Below are 5,283 nucleotides of genomic sequence, written 5' to 3' on the forward strand. Positions count from 1 at the left end.
TGGGAACATAAAGAGCAAACAAGTTCCACAGGCAGATGGGAGTTGAAGTGTAAAGGGTATTAAATAATACCTATAAAATTTTATGTATGTACATGAATTACAATGTTATTTTGTCCAAATTGATGCTCTGAGGAAAGGCGTATATTTTATTCCTTTCTCTGTGATATAAAAATGACTCAAAACATTAGTATGTAACATTATTTGTATGGGTGTAAATATCCAACAACTTTGTACTGGGGTATATTTGCTAGGTTGAGATTTATAAGCATATATGATTTTTTGGGACTACTTGGCAACACAATAGCTTACAAACCAGCTGGAGGAATAATGTCCTGCCCGTGAGCTCAGAAACATTACTGATACAGCTGTGCACATCTGGGACAGCATCCCTAGTGATACCTAATGAAAAATTTAGGTTGAGGTTTGCAAAAAAGCCTAAGGGAGAAAGAAGACACCCATAACCCATTGAAATTCAGTGGTCAAGACAATCGAGTTTTGTTATACAGTACTTCAGAATATATCTTTTGGGGTTCCCAATGCTTATTCAAGAAAACAGTACACATTAGAGCATAGGTTCCCAAACTTTTTTTTATTGTGTACCCTCTTCCAAATTTACCAGCTACCCATGTACCCCTACCAGCATACGTTTTATATTTCAACCCTTTAAATGCCAATTATTATAATTAAAATTAAATCTGCAATACACAAATTCTCCTGTGTACCCCCAGAGATGTCTCGCGTACTCTCAGGGGTATGCATACTACAGTTTGGAAATCCCTGTACTAGAGTCTTGTTTAAAATATTACTGGTGATTTTTCTACCCTGACAGAAACCAGCACCCACAAGTCTGGTCTCTGGTGTAGGAAAGGGAGCGCTACTTACTGGGTGCATCTACATGTGCTATTAAGGCAACTGAATAAACTCTGGCTCAGTTTGTGCCAAAGTTTATTGCTCTCAGGCAACTGTTTGCATGTGTACCTGGGACTGCAGCATGGGGAACTGGGGAATCAGCCTGCCAGCTCAGGGCTGCTCCTCCCCAGCTCAGCATGCTCTGTAGGGGCTGGCAGGGGCATGAGGGTGCTCCACTGCCAGGCTAGCCAGCAGGCAGGCCCCACACTGAACCACCCTCATGCCCTAGCCGGCCCCATCAGCATCTATACTTTCACTGTGGTGGAGTAAATAACTCACCATAGGATAGTACTTGTGTCTTGCAGTACTATCCTGCGGCAGAGTTAATTAGATTACTCCATCCTAATAGTACCGCATGTGTAGATGCTGACGTTTTACTGGAGTTAATTAGGCAACTCCACAGTAAACATCCCATGTAGACATGCCCACTAATCCAGCATTTATTTTGTGATGCCTGTAATACCATGACATTACTGGCAAGAAGAGTCCATAGCGTTGCACGCTGCTGGAGCAGAGTGTGACCTGAGATCCTACTGATTCACTTCTGGCAGCAGAGAGAAGTTCATTTTGTACAGCTTCAGTAGACAGTAGTAGGCTTTGAATCACGCTCATCACTGAAAACAACAATTCAACAGGAAATGCTCTTTCTTTCTCTCTGCTTTTCTGTGTACACAACTCCCAGCTGCATTCAAGAGAAGTTATCCATGAACATACACACTCTTCCAACTGCACAAGGAAGAAATACGCAATATATGTCCACTTAACAACTTTGGCAGATACTCACGGGTCTGAAAGCCATGCAGTGGCTTGTTTGGCTGCCATCTTGTTCTTCGTAACACACTCCCACCCATAAGTTTCCTGCAAACTGAAAAACAGAAACTGGCATTCTTTGGGGACTGTGTAAAGGACCGTTGTAGCAGCAATTCTATCACATTACAGTGCCAGGGACTGGAGCACCTACATCAACCCAAAAGAAAAAAAATGTTTGGCAAGAGGGGGCTGGCAGAGTGAAAGCTGCACTTTTGTTTTCCATGAATATATAAAGCCAGCCTGCATACAGCACAATGAGATCTACTTAAACACCGACAAGGTCAAACGCTGACCTTTTAAAACTGGTCGGCCATGTTGACTCGCAATGAGCATTAGTGCCACATCATTATGTTCTGATAAAATCCAGTTACTCTTCAGCAAAAACCCATAAATCACAAGGCTTCACCCAATCAGGGTTCTGTCACTGTAACTAAACAGTGACTCAAGAAACACTATATTTCTATTGGCTGTGACAGGGGGATATAAATCTGCCCCTGGCCAATCCACTGCAGGCAGCAGGCCATGTCAAGAAGGGTGACAGCCAATCAAGGATTCGACACAGAAGAGATCAGAAATCCCTCTCTGACTTGGTAAGAGAGAAACTCACATCACTTGTAGTAGTTGCTGGAGTGTCTCTAATTTTACAATATGGTGAAATGTTATTTCGATTATCACTATTCAGGAAAGGTCAGTCTGTGCTGGGAAAAGCTGTATGTGACACGCAGAGCAGATGCTAGGAAACAGTTTTCCCTTTTACCAGCCTTGCTGACAGCACCAGGTTTGTGTTTGTATGGAAACTCTACTAAGTCACCTGTCCTTTGGCCAGGTCAGTCCCTAAATAAGTGTCTCTTTACTGGGCATTTTTTGTAGTTGGCTTAAAAACTGCATCATGGCCATCTGGTTTGGGTTCATCTCTCTCCCTACATGCAGGTAAACCTCTCCTTTTGCAAGGCTTGCAACCTGCCTGGCACTAGTGTCTGGACCCACAAAGGAAAGACTCCCATTGACTCTGCTGAGACCTGGTTTGGATCTTTGATGAAGAAGACTGAGTTGTGGCTAGGCACCAGGCGGGGAGCCAGGTTCCCTATACTCATGTCCAAGGGAAGGGGACAATGGCCAAAGACCAGGATGAGGCAATTAGGGCAGAGCGAGACAAACTGCATGTCCTTACATTTTTGCCCGAGGTTTGAGGAGTACAAGGGAAGTTCTCTTCTGGGGAGGATTTCTAACCCATTCAAAGTACCACAGGAATACATCTGGGCCTGGTAAAAGCTAATTGCACCACCACTCCTCTCAGACAGCCACCCCTCTGGGATGTGCAGAATAACATTCACACTCCCTCAGCAATGCACTGAAACTTCCCTCCACTGATCAATCCTTTCTGAGACTCCCACTCAAATCAGACTGCATCCCCATGGCACTTCACCAGTTCTCTCACATGGCCCCATTAAGAAGTTCTGGGCTCTCCAGATTAGTCTGGCTTTCACTCCATCATTAATTATCCAAATCCAACAGCACTGTTGTGAGATGAGTAAACTGGGGAGGGGAAGCATTTTTTCTCAAGCCCATACACGGAGTGGTGGAGCTGACAGAAGCCCTCTAGACACCCTGACTCTCAGACCCCTACCCAGTCTGGTCTAGCCTGCATGTCCCTTTTGTGCATTCTGACCCAAAAGCTGGCTCTGCTGAGATCTCAAAACCAAGAGTAGCTGAGAAAACCTCCTAGTGGCTGTCCTGCTGGTTGGAATTGAAATTCTGAACTGCTTCAGGCTCACCCATTGATCATTTCCTTTTACAAAGGGAAGCAATTATTCTGAGCAAACAAAAAGCTGAATTTTGATCATGGATGTGGGCAGCTCCAGGAATTTTAAGGAGAAAAAGTGTGTGCACCTGGGTAAACTGGTCCTAAAATCACACTTGGCCTTAAAAACATTCTGTTGATAAATATGGCATTTAAAGCAGGGTCTTAATGATTTACAATGCAGAATGACATTTCAAAGATAATGTGGATAATGAATTATTTGCCAATCCAAATGGACAATTGGACATACCTACTTTCTGTGGATTTAATCTTTGCCGAAATGTTAGCTGGAGAGCATGAAATTCCACTTTTCTGAGGCATTCTGTTGCATTTACGCAGTGTATAGTTACATTAGGCGGCTTATGACACATCAGCTTGGTTGAGTGTGATGCAATATAATACAACGCAAGTAACGTGAGCTTTCAAATGCAACATGATGGCAAAACGCCATTTCCAATCTGATCGCAGTTTCTTTTCAGATGCCTGCTGTCATAATTCACAGAGAGCCAAATCCTTCTGGTCTTGCTCACATGAATAGTTGCATTAAAGCCAGCAGGGATCTCCCTGCAGCAGTACAGGAAGCAAGATTTGGTCATATATGAGTACAGGCATCTGTGAGTTAGTTATACTAGTTAGTAAGCATCCCTTCAGTGGCCTCTATGAAGTCCCAGATCAGCTGTGATTCCTTTTCAAACACAAAGGGCCAAATTCACCACTGGCATAAGAGGATGCAAATCCATTGAAGTCGTTGGAGCCATACTTATTTACTCCAGCCAGGAATTTCCTCCACTGACTTGGTTAGCCTGCAAAGCAGATGTAGACACCAGTACATCAGGTCTTCCAAGAGAAGAAGCCTGGGAATGGACCTGGTGTCCCCTGATCTATTACTGCTCAAGGAGTTCATGAGAGGGGATTTGATCCAAATCTGGATAACAAGCAGCACATGATCATACACTTCAGTGACTTCCTATGGGCAATGCTTCATACTTATATGGAAATGGTCAAAGCAAACACAGATACCAGAAGAGGATATGAGCTGTGTTTCTTTATCCTATATCTCTGGATTTGTAAATTCTGGGTTTGTTTTTCCCTGGGTGAAGTGATTTCAGATCTGATCTTATGCAACTTCCCCCACCGACCAGGAATGAAACGCACTGTTAGCATCAGACAGTAGACAGAAACGTGTCAATTTCAATTTGATTCTGATCCTGGGATATTTCTAACTCTCTCCATATCCTTGATAGATAATGGTTTAATAAGCGATCTGTTTTTTATTTAAAGGGTCGGTAGTAAAACCCAGATCACATTTCTCACTTGGTGGGTTAAAAAACCGCTTACGCTCATTTCTGCAATGTAAAATGACACTATATCAAATCAAACATTTCCAGATGTGGCCAGCTTGGGTATGTATGTGCACAAGGAGCAAGTACGTAGATGAGAGGAGAGGTTTCCCAGGTTCTTTTTTTTTCAGTAGGATTGGCACCCCACCTACTGGCAAAGACTGTTATAGTAATCTCAGGCAAAGAGCATATAAAGCTTTCATCCTTCTGTTCCATGGCCAAAAAATACATGCATCTAGTCAGGTTCCTCAATAAGTGCTCTTGTTTTCACAAAGGTTGAGCAGTTGGAAGCTCCCTCTGAAGTCATTAGGGGCTGCTCAATGCTTAGAACTTAAAATCAGGTCACTTTTAATGTGCCAAAATATAGACAGAGAGACTTTCACAACAAGCAGAAACGACTTAGGTGCAAAATATTTTCACTGC

The 5,283-nt window shown here is 43.1% G+C and overlaps 1 long non-coding RNA gene across 4 annotated transcripts in view; it reads right to left on the reverse strand.

The window, feature by feature from the left end:
• LOC109293626 overlaps positions 1-1,964 on the reverse strand; it is a 39,301-nt gene extending 37,337 nt beyond the window's left edge. For all 4 annotated transcript variants that reach the window (XR_002096348.1, XR_002096350.1, XR_002096349.1 and 1 more), the window contains exon 1: positions 1,694-1,964. This is a non-coding gene — a long non-coding RNA (uncharacterized LOC109293626). The remainder of the gene's footprint in view (positions 1-1,693) is intronic.
• Positions 1,965-5,283: the final 3,319 nt, after the last annotated feature.

Source organism: Gavialis gangeticus, unplaced genomic scaffold, assembly GCF_001723915.1.
Source record: "Gavialis gangeticus isolate Ggan-Ray unplaced genomic scaffold, GavGan_comp1, whole genome shotgun sequence".
NCBI classification, from domain to species: domain Eukaryota; kingdom Metazoa; phylum Chordata; order Crocodylia; family Gavialidae; genus Gavialis; species Gavialis gangeticus.